Below are 16,537 nucleotides of genomic sequence, written 5' to 3'. Positions count from 1 at the left end.
GACAGTGGGTCCCCGGAAGAACAAAAAAAAAATGAATGCAAGTCAAAGGGTTTACATTCCGCTTGTTATGTGCCATGGATTTAACATATGATATCTGCGAATTTTAATTAATTATGTTATTAATATAATTAATTTTATACTAAGAAAGTGCTTATTTTTAAACAGGGGGAATGTTATTTTAGGATTTGTGTGAAAATATGTCAAGGACTACAAGTTCGCTTCATGAAAGTACGGTCCAGGGCATAAGACAAAGCGGATTAGAAAATAGCTCTTTTAGCCCCACTGACTTGCATTCAGACTTTCATTCTTCCGGTGATCCACGAGCTGACCAGAGAAGGAGGAGACTTAGGCTCCCTATGGAGCATATTTAGTCTGGCTTGCCAGCTAACACGTGCCCAGATTAGAAGAAAAATTATCGCAATTTTACTGTTTTCTTCTTGAACATGAAATTAAATCTCTGCTGGAGAGAAAATCCAAAAAGCACAAATATATATATATATAAAATACACAAGCATCATCAATGACTTTCATTCTGGCAGGGATAACATTTGAAACTATCGTTGAGCTTTTCAAAATAAGAGCAGAACATGAAGCTAAATCCTTTTAGAAACAAGACTGCAAAGAAACAAACACGAGTCAAATAAATACTGAAACGCATGAAGAAAAAAACATCAATAAACTAGCAGAATGTGACAGATGGGATGATTGTAGCCTGTGATGAAGGAAAATTCTCTCCAGAGGAGGTTTTAGTCAGAGACACTGGTGTGTATCTCCGTTGTGATCACCAGCCTTGTATCCAAATCAGACAGCGCAGAAACCAGATCTGGTCCCGATGTTGTCCTGTTGAAGCTCCTGAGTCATGCTGAGCAGCAGTAGCTCAACAGGCAAGACACTTAACCCCCCTCGCCTGCTGGTGGTGGTCGGAGGGACCGGTGGTGCCTGTGCTCGGCAGCCTCGCCTCTGTCAGTGCACCCCAGGGCAGCTGTGGCTACATCGTAGCTCATCCCCACCAGTGTGTGTGTGTGTGAATGGATGAATGATACACTGTAGTGTAAAGCGCTTTGGAGTCCTTACTCTGAGAGGTGCTATACAAGTGTGGGTAATTTATCATTATCATTTATCAAGGACGCTGCTGTTTCTGAGACGTGCTGCTGCTGGTGAGCTTGGGTGTGTAAATAGAAGACAGAATATCACACACCATTTTTATCTGCCAGATTTTCACATAATCTCTCTAAGCTGATGAAAGACCTTATCTGGAAGAGAAATGTAAATAAAAGATTTCTGCACAACATTGTGGAATAAAGCCATGTCCACACAAACCACATCTATTTATCAGCCTGTTGTCTGGAGCAGCAGGAAATCAATTCTGACCTCAATCAGTGAAACAAAGCAAACCAAGACTTGAGTCACAAATAGCATCACATCACCATAATAACAAAAGTGGAGGAGTTGCTACAGACCTGAAAATGAAACACAAACCTGGTCATGCAGCTTGGAAGCAGCTCGGAGAGAGTGTGAGAATTTATACTCTGGATTTTGTCATCTTGACAGAGGAGAGCTGTGTGAAGACTAAAGTCCTTCCAATCATGGAAAAGAAATGAAGAAATACAAATGGTCTTCCATGAGGTGAATGAAATAAACGTCATGTGTTTATGTTTTAATTTTTTCCTTGGCTTTGGTATGTCACAGGATTTAAAAAAAGAATTGCTGGACATATCTTGCATAACCAGTCACAACAATTGTCTCATCTGCTATCAAGTAGAGAATAGAATAGAATAGAATAGAATAGACTTTATTCATCCCACAGTGGGGAAATTCACTTGTAACGGCAGCACCAACACTCAAGAGAAATTTTGAAGAAAAATAATAACAAAAGTATGTATATGCACATAGAAAGTAAGCTAATATTGTAACCTTTGACCACTAAATAAACCACGGATACATATGAAACTTGGGTTCCAGCACTATGCAGCGTACTGTAAGGCACACAGACATACTATGTAAGTCTGCTATTACACAAGTATTGAACACATAATGAATATTGAATTGATGTTATTGTGTACCAGGATGATGCCAGTACAACTTAAACTGAGGAGTTATACACTCTTACTGCAGAGGGGATGAATGACCTGTGGTATTCTGTTTTACATCTGGGATGTCTCAGTCTGCCTCTGAAGGAGCTGTCCATGGCCTCCACAGTTGAACACAGTGGGTGGGCGTTATTATGTTTTAAGAATAACAAACATTCTCTGATGTTTCCTGGACACTAAACCAACAACAGCCTTCCCCATTGTGAGTGAATATGGGTGAGTCCATGAACGTTAAACGACTGTGTGACGCAGATCTGTCTAGAGTTTCAACATCTATTTTCCATCAGAAGCTAATGCAGGAGATAGGTGTAGGATACAACTTTCATGTTCAGCCTGAATAAAAAACTCAGAGTGACCGAACGTAATCAGAAAGAAAATTTAACAAATGTTTTTTCAGTGAGTCACATCTTTAAGCTGCCATTTTTTCTCCCAGCGTGCTGTCCTCCCCACTGTCGCATGATGACATCACGTTCATAAACTTTATGGAAAGTCTCCAAAAGTTGGACAAAACATTTTAAACAATTGAAGTGAAACTGAAAATTTAACCACACTCCTCTCTTATACATTAAATATCTTTGATTTATATTTTTATATAAATTTTTGCTTTCATTTTTTTAAACCTCGTCTCCTACCTGCACTGTTTTTTTCATGACGGTATTGGAACTGACATGTTGCTATTTTTTAACGCTGGCTGTATACGGTAATCCCGTAATACCGCTCAAGCCTACTGTCGTATATAAAACATCTTTACAAAAACCATTTTATTAAGATTCCAACTCACAGTTTGTACATTTTCTTTCAAGGTCGTGTCTCTAATCGTCCTCAACTGTCCCAGACCAGTGACACGGCTTTATAGTTGAACACCAGTAACTGAGAAATAAATCTGACTAATGGACATTTTTTGGGAAGCTTCCAATTCACATTCACTTTTTCCTCAGACATGGTACAAAATCAGGATAATAGCAGTTATTCAGATTGTGCTCATTTTCCCTGTACAGACACTTGATCCCAAAGATAATTTATCCTTCACATCATGGGTTCTGCACACCTCGCTAACATTTCCACTGTTCTCTCTCGTCGGTTTTAGCAAACCTTGATCTTATAGTCAAGCTTTTTTAATTAGAAAAATGTCATTCTCATATGCGCCTGTATACATTGCTCGTTGTTGGTGTAGGTGGGAGTGTGAGAAGCTCTTTGTATGAAGCATCCTAAACCCACATCCCATCATTTACCCAAGAGGACATCAAACTACTTAAACACTCACCTTTCAGTATAAATTAGATTCTCGTGGCGTTCTGTTTTTGTGAAATTCTTTTTTAAATGATTTTTACCATGAGCTTGTTTACTCTTCGTGGATGCTATCAAAAGTGATTATGTGGTAATATGAAACAGGAAGCACATAGTCTTTTAAAAGCAGAGCACAGCGGCATGGACATAGGGACATGAGCATCCTTCTGTAACTCAAACTGGGTTTTTCTTTTGAGGGTCGCGAAAAACCGCAGTGAATGTCCAGAATCAGCAGGATATTGTAGCATCCGATTTGAAATGTGTTTCAGGAGAGCTGTGGGGATTCACGGTTTTAAAATACTAACAGTACGATTCCTTTTAACTGCATATTACACAGGAAGAGAACAACTTTTTCTTTAGCCTTTAACAACTCATCCACAAGGAAAACACCAGTAAAATTTTATTGACTAAAAAACTTTCATTATGTTGGCAGTTAGAAGAGATTTTATTGTGCCACACAAAAAATGTTGGACACAAATGTCTCAGTCTGTTTCCTTTCTTCAAAAGTGAATCCAGGATATCCTGGTAACAAGCACTACCACTCCAGAACCAGTTTGTGTAAATTGGATGTGTGGATAAAAGCCTAATCAACTGACCAACACACATCAAAGGTGTTTTATCAAGCATCTAATAGTTACCAGGCATGTTCGATATCAGCTTTTTTAAATCTATTTTTAATCAAGATCTGATATAGTCTAACACTTAAAAACACACTGTGCAGTTTAACTTGTTTTTAGCACCCCCTAGAGTCCGTTGTTAATTCACTGTCGTAAAACCGAAACTGAAACTTTCCACTGTGCTGTGCGAGGGTCTAACTGCAACTGAATCTAACTGCTGTAATGCCTCCTTGGCCTTCATTAGGTTCTACAGGAGTGGATCATCACTAAATGAAACAAATCAGATGTGTTCACTATCTAAAACATGCAAGAAACGTGCTGGAAAAGCACTCCAGTGTTAGCATGTTGGCTAGCCACTTTATTATTGACTAACAGAAGTTTTGCTAGACAAGATGACTTCTGAGAGGAGGAATCATGTGACCACAGGGAATAGCAAACCCAAACACAGATTCAGAGCACTGGGTGATCATGGGCAGGCATGTTACTTGTAGAGCTACATGGAAGATGGTCTCTGAAAACAACAGCTAGGCCTCCACCACGACCAGAACCCCGGGGCTGGCTAAGAAAAGAATAACCACTCGGGCAGAGTTCAACCAGACCAGAATAATCAGATGTTTGCTGCCAAACTTCAGTCAGAAACAGAAAATCCAGGTTTTTAGAGAGAATTAAATCATTGAGCAGGAAGGACTTATTGTTAACAGAGCGGGTATTTAATAGAGCCATGCTGAGTGAGGAGGAGGAATCAGAAACTACAGAAACAGCTGGAGTTAGTGGACGTAAATTAGCAGGGTTAGAAAATGTGGCCGGTGACTGCGGCTAAGCCAAGCACAGGCACCATCTTGTTGCCGACCGGAAGCTTGCCAACTCCGGGTCGGTAGAGAGGAGTCAGTTGAGGTGGTTTGGACATCTGGTCAGGATGCCTCCTGGACGCCTCCCTGGGGAGGTCTTTCGAGCATGTCCTGCCGGCAGGAGGCCCCTGGGTCGACCCAGGACACGTTGGAGAGGTTACATCTCCAATCTGGTCCGGGAACGCCTTGGGGTCCTGCTGGAGGAGCTGGTGGAGGTGGCTGGGGAGAGGACGGTCTGAACTAAGTCCCTCATCTTTGTTAATCCTTACTTTATTTTGTAATCCTTACAATAAACCACTGGACCTTTTTTTTAACCCTTTAACGTCTTGGGTTTTACTGATGTTACTTCCTTTCCCCCTGGATGATCTGGGTCGTAACACCCCCAACCACAATTAAAAAAGGCATAAATTGTTTAAGTTGCATTTACAACAACTATGGCAATAAACAGAAAATAACTCAGAGAAAATTAGTATTATTATTTGAAGTTTATTTTAATTTTAGAATCAGGAAACTGTACAATTTATTTACACGGAGGAGGTGGGGCTTCCTTGCATATACTGCAGACAGCCACTAGGGGGCAACTGGTTTTGTTTTGGTTTCAACTACATTGTTGGTGAATATTGGGAAACACCACACTGCAGTGCATTTTGGTGGTTGGAAGTTGCACCAATTTCTGCCTCATTATTTTTTGTCTGAAAACAAGACAACTGCAAGATGGGACAAAAAATTACAAATATTGTCTGTAGTTTGACAAAGAATAATTCATTATTTCTCCTCACTAATGCTGCGTCACCAAAGGAGTCAGATGCCTGCTGCCTCATGACACTGATGTCTCTGGTGATGAAGAATCTTAAAGACGATAATGAACAGTTTACCGTCCATGACAAAGAGCTTGACCGACCTTCTCCAATTCACAAACCATTTTCACAAAGAGGTCGAGGCTGTCACATTAATATTATTGGATATTTTCACAAGGGAACTGGAGCCAGAGATGGGAAGTGACAAGCCACTGTATTTATGTATTTATGGAGGCAGCAAAGGCTCACAGTTTTCACCTCCTAAAAAGTCTCAAGGTTGTGAAAGTTGAAGTGAACAAATTATTTTTTCCCTTTGACTTTGATTTAATTTGATTTCACATGGATGTTTATTCCAGTAAGCCCACCAGTCAGTAATCATGTATGGATGGATGTTCGAGGTGCTGTGTGAATAGTCTTCACTTGAGAAAATTAAACTTAACTGTGTCTCAAAGCAAAGTAGGAAGATTATTCAAAATATTTTCCTTTTGAGAAGACAGACATCTGGGTTTGCCTTCAAGATATATTACCTCACACTCCACTCAGGCTTACCTACATCACAGCTATTACAATGAACAACCTTGTTCTGTCAAATGTAATGAGATGTCTACCGTATATTAAATACCCCCTCCAAGACCATCCACTGAATTTTTTAGACTGAATAAATGTCTTCATCCTGATCAGCCTCGTGTGTTTGTCTTTGTTAGGGAAAAACCTTTTTAGACTAGCATGGCGTCGAACAAACCAAAGAGATTCTTGAAAAGCAAAGAGTGCAACAAAATCAATGTGAAAGGATTACAGCAGAGAAAAAGAAGTGGAAACAGGAAAACAGTTGGGATTGATGGCAGGTTTTCCCCTAATGTGAAGTACTTCAAAGATGATTGATCGGTCTGTTGTTAAATAAGATAGACGCATGATAAAATGTATGCATGGTTCTCATCTTTTAATTTCTTTTATATCCACAAAGGTGCATGATCTCAAACATGATTAAAAGGTGTGGGTCACTCATTTAATCAATACATTAGCAGCGGTGTGTGGTAGGAATAAATGCCTTGCAAGCCTTACTCGGGGCAAAAAAAAAGACCAGAAGTGCTTGAATCAGCATTGGCAAGTTTGCTGCTGCGGAGAGTAGCACAACGCGGAAGGATTTAGTCTATTTCCTGACATCTGGACATCTAGCCTCAGATAGGACAACCGCAATGTGACTAGGGTCTGGGTACCGTATTCGGTACTTTTTAAGGCACCGACCGAATTTTGTGGTACCAACTAAGGACCAATTCACGTGACATGAAACAGTGCCTTGTTTCGGTACCTTTTGCCACTTACACACTCGCGTTCTGTACCTGATTTCCCAAGATGGACAGTACCGCATGAGCAAGAGCATTATGTCATCAGTCACTGCAGGCCAGCTGTGAACAGAGCAAGCAGCATTGTAGAAAGAACGAACTCTAAAGTTTGGGTCTACTTCACTAAATATGATGGGTGCCTGGGTGATGATGAATACATCGACCACAATCTAAGTGAGGCATCATCATCTTGATCTTCTCCAGCAGGAAAATAAACAGTTTAAGATAACGTTAAGCCTAATTTATACTTCTCCATCTCCTGGGAAGTGTTGCTAAGCATTTCCCCCGCCAGGACGAGGGCGTAGTGCTGTTCTGTGGTATCCTATCATCTATCCGGTCCAAGATACTGCGTTTATATTGTTTTTTTTTTTTTTGTATTTAAGAGACTTTTTAACACGGACACATTTGTCACTCATCCTCCTCCACCTTCATGCACTCACCACCTTTAAACCCACATTTCCCATAATTTCCCGATCAGTCACAAGCTTGCGTTCTCCGTCTCAATTGACGGATGTTTAGAAAAGAAAGCTCAACTCCGTCCGTCCTTGCGAGGGCTCTCCAGCAGGCTCGTGTAGCATAGGCAAATCGATGATTTTTATCTGTTATGACCAGGAAGATGTAATATTCTATATAAATATAAAATATTACCCTGCTAGGTCTTTATTGTAATTATTCAGAAGATTCTAGTATTTAATTCAGAAGATCTAGGTTCTTTGCTTTTTCAGTGATCAACCACACTTCGTGTTATATCGAGAAAGAGTCAAGTTTATAAAAGTGAGAATTTATTTTACAAACAATTGAAACATGACTAGTTAACTAAGCATTTACTGTGAGTGGATGTAACTAAACGTGATGAAGGAACCTATGTGTGAATGCGATGTCAGTCAGAGCTTCCTTATCAAAGTAAGCTGACTTCTGGTGAAAAGAATTTGGTTTACTCTAAACTATAAAGTTGTTATCATCAGAAGAACATCAGACGCAATCTGTCATGTCTACTTCACCCGTTTTTGAGAGACCCTGTTGCTGGATCCGAAAGTCGCAGGGGTCGGCTGACCTTTGGCACCGGAGGGCTGTAGAATACCGTGGCACGACTCTTCAGTCCAGAGATGTTGACGACGTGTCAAAATCTTTGATGGTTAAAGAGGTTTTGCTACAGGTGGCCGGTCTGAGAGATTCTCTAGAACTGTCGAATCACTCAGGATGATCCAGTTTTAAGGTTTTGATGTTATGACTTGCACAGCCAATCAGAGGCTGACAAGTTTGAGAGATGTTACCAAGACAACTCAGAAAAACGCCTTCTTGATACAGGATGTTCTGACTGGTTTAATACTATGTGTGTCAGAGTTTAACTTAGCCGTACTTGTTATTGTGTGAGTGCAGGTGTGAGGACCTCGTCGTATAAAACGTGCTGAACACACTGCAGTGGTAGACATAACATAACATAACAATTATTGAACACAGATTAATGAAGCATTTCCTTATACCATAATTATTATAAGTAGTAATAAACAATACCCTTGCAAGGGTGATGGAGGGGGCATGGGAGTTTGCCCAACCAACCCACATGTGTTTTGTGGATTTGGAGAAGGCTTATGACCGTGTCTCCAGGGGCACCCTGTGGGGGATACTCCAGGAGTATGAGCTGGGTGGCTTTTTGTTAAGGGCCATTCAGTCCCGTTCTGAACTTGAGACAGTTATACACACCTTCATCTCCTCACGCTTAGACTACTGTAACTCTATTTTTACGTGTCTGAGCAGAGCCTCCCTGAACTGTCTACAGGTGGTTCAGAATGCCTGTGCTCGGCTTCTGACCAAGTCCTCCAAACACACCCGCATCACCCCGCTTCTCCTCCAGCTTCACTGGCTGCCAGTCAACTTCAGGGTTAATTTCAAGATCCTGGTTCTGGTCTATAAGGCCTTACATGGACAAGCACCATCTTACATTGGTGATCTTCTTAGTCCCTACACCCCCAGCAGGTCCCTGAGGTCCAGTGATCAAAGCCTACTGGTTGTGCAGCACCAGGCTAAAGAGCAAAGGTGACAGATCATTTGCTGCTATGGCCCCCAGACTCTGGAACTCTCTCCCCCTGAGCCTGAGATCAGTGGACTCAGTGGTCTCCTTCAAAAAGCAGCTGAAGACTCACTTGTTCAAGCTGGCTTTTGTGTGACCTTCACCACTCTCTCTTTATTCTACTCTCCCCACCTATTCCACCTTCCTCAGGATCCACTATTTTCCCTATTTCCAATTATCTCTCTCTTTCTTAACATTCTTTTTATTCACAATTGTCAATTTTTGCACATTTTAAATATATTTTGTAAACATTTTTAAATGCTTTTTTATATTTTTACATTTTTTGTTTTTGTGAAGCGCCTCGTGATTTTATCTTGAGAGGCGCTATAGAAATGATATTTTCTTCTTCTTCTTCTTCTTCTTCTTCTTCTTCTTCTTCTTCTTCTTCTTCTTCAGTCCCTTTACCAGAAGAGCGTGAGTTTGGTCCGTATAGCCGGTAGTAAGTCAGACCTGTTCCCGGTGAGGGTTGGACTCCGCCAGGGCTGCCCTTTGTCACCGGTTCTGTTCATTACCTTTATGGACAGAATTTCTAGGCGCAGCCGTGGTGTGGAGTGTGTCGAGTTTGGTGGCAGGAGAATCTCGTCTCTGCTTTTTGCGGATGACGTGGTCTTCCTAGCTTCAGCCAGCTCTGACCTTCAGCTCTTGCTGGGTAGGTTTGCGGCCGAGTGTGAAGCGGCTGGGATGAGGATCAGCACCTCCAAATCTGAGAACATGGTTCTCGACCGGAAAAGGGTGGCTTGCCAACTCCGGGTCGGGGGAGAGGTCCTACCTCAAGTGGAGGAGTTTAAGTATCTCGGGGTCTTGTTCACGAGTGAGGGTAGGAGGGATCGGGAGATCGACAGGCGGATTGGTTCGGCGTCTGCAGTGATGCGGACGCTGAGCCGATCCGTCGTGGTGAAGAGGGAGCTGAGCCAGAAAGCCAGGCTCTCGATTTACCGGTCGATCTACGTCCCAATCCTCACCTATGGTCATGAGCTTTGGGTAATGACCGAAAGAACGAGATTGCGGATACAAGCGGCCGAAATGAGTTTCCTCCGTAGGGTGGCCGGGCTCAGCCTTAGAGATAGGGTGAGGAGCTCGGACATTTGAGAGGGACTCGGAGTAGAACCGCTGCTCCTCCGGATTGAAAGGAGTCAGCTGAGGTGGTTTGGGCATCTGGTCAGGATGCCTCCTGGACGCCTCCCTGGGGAGGTGTTTCAGGCATGTCCTGCCGGCAGGAGGCCCCTGGGTCGACCCAGGACACGTTGGTGAGGTTACATCTCCAATCTGGTCCGGGAATGCCTTTGGGTCCTGCCGGAGGAGCTGGTCGAGGTGGCTGGGGAGAGGACAGTGTGGAGCTCCCTAGTTGGGATGCTGCCCCCGCGACCCGGACCCGGATAAGCGGAGGAAGACGACGACAACTACGACGATGAGTAATAAACCAATGTTTATTAAATGATCATGTAGATTATGAGTCATGGAAGAAGTTCATATTGATTTAGGAAATCATTCTTGAATTTAGCAATTGATTTGAGCTGGAGTTCTTCCTTCTGTGGAGGCAGCCAGATGGGACCTTGGGAAAGAAAGTTATTGTTATCTTTCAGACTTGCAGAATCTGTGAGTCCCAGCTGGTATGAAGGCAGGCTCATTTAAAGGGAACACATGCAGTGTTGTCTCCTTTCTGACCAGACGTTGAATAGATGTTGAAAGGTCAGACTGTACCTAAACTGACCATTGCTGGACGTTACTCTCGCAAGGACGGATAATGGAGTTGCGTGAGTCTGTCCCAAAGAAAATGGAGAAGTAAAAATTAAGCCTGAGCTTGAAAATTCTGATATCCTGGTAGGAAAAATCAACAGTTTGAAAAAGAACAGTAAAAGGAGGGAAGACACAGTAATTTTAGATCATAGCAAAGATTTTTGCTTCAATTTAATTTGCTATTTTTAAAACTATAAGGACCCACCCATCACACAATTTGTCCAGAGGGTAAAGGAGAGTAGTAGGAATACATGGAGATGGGTTTTAGTTTGTGAAACCCCACAACATTAAAATGCAAAGCGTTGCATGGCATCAAAGACTGTTTCAGTTTCATTCAGTTTATAATAAATGGTGTCCTCATCATAATTATTCCAGAGGACATAGACTAGGAACAGGAGTAAATGGAGCAGGGTTTGTCTTTGCGTCATGTAGAAACAGCTGTGGTAAAAGGTTTTTATTTTGAAGAATTTGTACAACACTACGATGGTAAAATACAGTTCATATGTTATTTGTCATGAAAACTTATCAAATATGGTTATATATTGAGAGCAAAATATTTAATTAAAAGAGAAAATTATTAATTATTACTCAAAAGTATCGAAAATTAGTATCTTTAAATACTGTTATCAATTCCTTGGTACCTGGAATTGGAACTGAATGGAGTCAATTGTGAAAGGTTCCCATCCCTAAACGTGACCCATCTCCACAAATAACACAAGCCTGGAGGAGTTGTTCTGTATGGTGGTGTTGTTAATGCTAATGGTTAGCTTCTACAGTCTGGATGTTGTCTGCTGTTTCCTGGACGATAAACCAACAACAGCCTTCCCCATCGTGGGTCAAGATGGGTGAGCCCATGAATATTTAGAGTCAGTATGACGTGGATCTGTCAGGCTTTTCAAATCCTAGAGTCTATTTTCTATCAGAAGCTGATGCAGGAGATAGGTGTTGGAGACTATTTTCATGTTCAGCCTGCATGAAAAACTCCCAGTTATAACCAGAAATAATCATAAAAAATGTTTGTACAGAGGTGCACACTTGAAGTAAAGCATCACATGTTCAGTATCTATGGGAAGCAGAACAAAATTCAGAGGAGTGTATGACGTCTCCTGTTTCTTAGACTTTAGTTATGAGTCTGATCTGTGCCCATAAAAAGCAGAAATGTAAATGCTAAATTTACGGGGGTGGTGTTACATAAAAGCACAAAGATAAACAGCAATCACTGTGTTTCGGCCGCCTGCTGGTGCGGCTTTTCTGTTGGCTTTCATCTATATTAAGCAAATTCTTTCTACTTTGACATTTCGCTGGCCGTGACACATCTGCATTTCTCAGCTCAAATCTTTCTGAAGGTCTGATTAATAAAACCCTGCTTCTGGCTTCAGGTTTGTTTTGATGAAGGGATCTTATAAATCCTTAAATTCGGTCCGGCAAACAGTCATCAGGAAACAGCTTGTCTCCACAGCTGTGTCCAGGAAATCCAACGTATCTGGATTTTGTTCGGGGATTTGACTTCATGTAAGCCAGCGATGTGAGGCTGTTCAGTCTTGATGAGTTTGGAGATATAATTCAGTTTTAGACCTTAAAAGAGCAGTGTGTAGTTTCCTAGCACTAGGGGACAGTATGTGCATTTCGGGGTAGTTTTTACACCATATCGCCGTGACTGTCGCTAGTTGAAAAAAACGTTTCTGTGAATGTTACCTGTGGAGCAGAAAGCATGCTAACTCAGTGTGACTCATCAGCCTTTGGTGGTCCTTGTCAATTCCATCGAGAGAGTGTAATGCTGATGCCAGTTTTCTGGCGCTGTAGTTTCTGGATCTGCTCGGGGTCCTGCGTCTGAAAAGAAAGAGTTTAGCAGTTCATTTAGTAAATTTGTGTTTCTTGCTGCATAAATATTTTTTAATGTGGTAACATCGTAAAGTCGTATATCCAGCCAATCATCAAGAAATCATTGACAGGTGCAGGACCCCGAGCCGGCCAGAAAGAAACATGGCTTCTAATGTGGGGTCCCCCAAAGACGCTAGACCTGCACTTTATGTACTTTAGACCCAATTTTTATGGTTACATGTTACAAAGCCGCCAATATTTTTCAAAGACTGGACATCATTGTATTCATTTTCAACATTTCGATGGATTTTTCCAGAGAATAACAGTTAAAACTACACATTTATGGAATCTTTCACATTCTGAGCTTACAGACTATACCAATTTTACTAAAGTATCTCAATATGTACTAGTTAAGTTTGCTCCTTATTAATGTCGCCCTGTTTAATTCAGTATTCTCGCTTGTATCATTGCTCAAAATACACAACAAAACAACCCAAACCATAGAATGATTTAGATATTTTTCTATGAAAATTGATTTTTCTGATTTAATTTTTTTGTAACTGATTAAGTTCAATTATTAAAAAAGTTGTTTCTGTTTTTGCTCAATATCTGTGTAGCAGAGGATGTTAAAAACAAACAAAATTACTCACTGCTTGTCACCTCTGCAAAATACGAGTCTCTTTATGGGTGGGGGCCGGAGAAGCTGCTGTGGACCACTCTGAGGGAAGAGATGAAGATTTGAAGGTGATAAATTATTAAGAGATGTTCTGCCCTCAAACAGTTCTCCCCTAGTTTCTAATAACTTTATAAACTCCAGTCGTCCAGTTTCTCTTGACCTTTGGTGAATGTGAGAAAACATATTTTTTTGGACTTTTCATGGAGAGGTGTGTAAAGTTTCTGTGTGTGTGTGTGTGTGTGTGTGTGTGTGTGTGTGTGTGTGTGTGTGTGTGTGTGTGTGTGTGTGTGTGTGTGTGTGTGTGTGTGTGTGTGTGTGTGTGTGTGTGTGTATGTGTATGTGTGTGTGTGTGTGTGTGTGTGTGCATTTTGCTCAGTTTCTCATCTGTCAGCTAAATATCTCTTGAACCAGACTTGAAAAGATCACTCAGAGAATCCTGATTTAATGTTCGTTTACACTAAATTAATGTCCATCCACCTGACCACAATGAGGACTCCGTTTTTGGTTCTTTTTTAAAACACAGGAAAGGTTTCTCTTTACCTTGCTGACAGTTTTGTTTGCCGACTGCAAAACATCCTCAGAGCTGGCGCCAGGGCTGGACTGGGACAAAAATTCAGCCCGGGCATTTTGACTGGAGACCGGCCCATCACCTGTTTTTTTTGGAAAAGACATTAAGCCTTACGCTGTTTCTGACACACACCAACGTACACTTTCTTATTGGTAGTATTTATGTATCAATCTAATAAACGTAAACCTACACCATCCTTCCTATCCTGGTATTCTAAAAAGTAGGGTTGGGGGTAACTGATTATTTTTAAAATGATTATTCTGACGATTATTTTATCGAATAGTCAACTATTCTAATGACTATTTAGATGATTAATCTAGCGATTACTTTTCTATTGCACAATTAATAAAAACCAAAAAATTCTCAACTAAATTCCTCCCAAAAATTGATAAGTCGTTACTGTAAGAGAATAAACACTACAGGCCTTCCATTTTGTATAACACTGCTTTTATTGTGTTGCGGTTGTTTATGTTCTGGTGACGTGTAGAACTTGGGAGTGCAGGCTGCTGCCTGAGAGGTGGTTGGAGATGGAGTGTCTCCATGCTGCTTTGTTTTGTTCACTTATGTGCGTGAGGCGAGTGGTGTTACGACCCTTCCTGGGGAGTCACGTGTTTCTCCTATTTTAACTGTAAATCCTTCTAGCTGTTATATTTATAACAAGAAACAGATATTCGGACAGAATATTTTCACGTTTATTCGAATATGATTGTGGAACACACCCAGCATCATAATAAATGAAGTAATATTTATGCCAATTTAAGCCTTTATGGGTGACCAGGACTCTGTGTTTATGAATGTGGAAGACACCCAGCATCCTGTGATGGCACTAATAACATCAAGAGATAATAAATAAGGTAATATTTAGGTCAATTTAACCCTTTACACGTGACCAGGACACTGTAATCAATTTTTGGCAAGGGAAATGATCATTTGTTGCCATTTTTGAGGTGTTTATGAATGTGAAAGACACCCGGCATCCTGTGATGGCACCAATAACATCAAGAAATAATAAATAAAGTAATATTTAGGTAAATGTAACCCTTTACACGTGACCAGGACACTGTAATCAATTTTTGGCAAGGGAAATTATCTTCTTTTCTTTTTTTTTTTTTTTTTTTTTTGCCATTTTTGGGGTGTTTTTGATGACACAGTAGGCAGTATGAGTACAGTAACATCAACAGATAATACATAAAACCCTTATTTGGTCAATTTTAGCCTCCATGAAAATCTTAGTGATTCAATCACTTTTTGGCAAGTAAAATGCCATTTTATTTGTCTACAATTAAATCATCAATAAAGAATTTAAAGATATTTTGAGGCATTTCTTATAGGTAAACGGGAGGGTGTAGTCTATTTGGCAAGTGACAATCTTAATTTTATGTGCTGAAGTGCTTTTATCTTGTTACTTTTAAATAGAGCAACGTAATGAATAGATAGTAACCTACACAGTGTCATTGTAAAGCCAAAGCTTGATCATTTTAAATACTTTTTTCAAGTAAAAATGTGCCCCAAACTAGTTAACTGTGGCTCCATGTCAAGTGGACTAAAGAAAGGAAGGGGAAAAAATTAAATCGCTGGAGAATAGTTTATTTCCATTTATACAACGTTTACATTCAATACAGGGTACCATTTTACATTGTTTATTTATTTTTTTAGTATCAAGGCTGTAACATAAAGAAAGCCAGTTCTTACCACAAAGTTTGTGGCACAAACCATCTTTCAATCGCAAATATTGCAAAAAGGATTCATATATCCTCATTGTGAACGTTTAAGACAAATAGCAACACTTAAAACAACTTCCGAACTGGAAAAACTAATGTGGCAAGGTGCAGAAAGGACTGCCCGGGCGGGATTTGATCCCCAGACTCCCAGGTGAGAGTCATACGCTCTAACCAGTCAGCCAAAGGGACATCTCTTTGGCCAAACAGCCAGGGCGCATCATCAATCGGGACATTGTGACAGGATGCCCACACTGCCACATCTTCCTCCCTCTTTCCACAAGCACGTCCTCGTGCTCCCGCGCAGGGTGCCACAAACACTGCCACACTAATATCCGCGATAAACATCTGTTTAAGTACCGGAAGAGGTTATCTTTGCTTTCTGAATGTCCATATTGCTAGATATGCTGAGTTTTAGGGCGAAATCCTGGGGAATTTTGTCTAGAAATGCAATTACCAAACCGTGCGCGATCCCGCGGTGGCTAATCATTTTTTGGCAGCGAGTCAATTTATGGCACAACACCAGCTCGGGTTTCTCCTCCTCCTCCCTCTTTTCTTCTCCAACCTGTCGCTGGGCTGAGGCTCCATCACTTCCTAAATTGATTTTACTTGAACCTTCACTACCAAACAACTGTGAGATTTTAACACATGTGCCAGCATCAGCCTGAAGGGCCAGTTTCTTTTTTAGTCGAATTTTCTCCGCTTCTCCTTTCCGTTTTTTGTTCTCCATTTTGTTAAGCTCGTCTGTCTGTTTACTGAGATTCACAAACAACTAGCGGGTGCATCAGACCTCTGGCTATTGGTCCAGCCCAGAGTGTATTATTACCAATTGGCCAATCCACCAACTTTTACGAGGCGTCGCGTGGGGCGGCGCGGACAAGTTGTCCGCAACAACTAGAGGCCAGGAAAAAAAAAAAAAAAAAAAAAAAAAAACAGACACCGGCCCATAAAAGATGAAAGGGTC

This window comes from Nothobranchius furzeri, chromosome 4 (assembly GCF_043380555.1).
Source record: "Nothobranchius furzeri strain GRZ-AD chromosome 4, NfurGRZ-RIMD1, whole genome shotgun sequence".
NCBI classification, from domain to species: Eukaryota; Metazoa; Chordata; class Actinopteri; order Cyprinodontiformes; family Nothobranchiidae; genus Nothobranchius; species Nothobranchius furzeri.
This window is presented reverse-complemented; position numbering follows the sequence as displayed.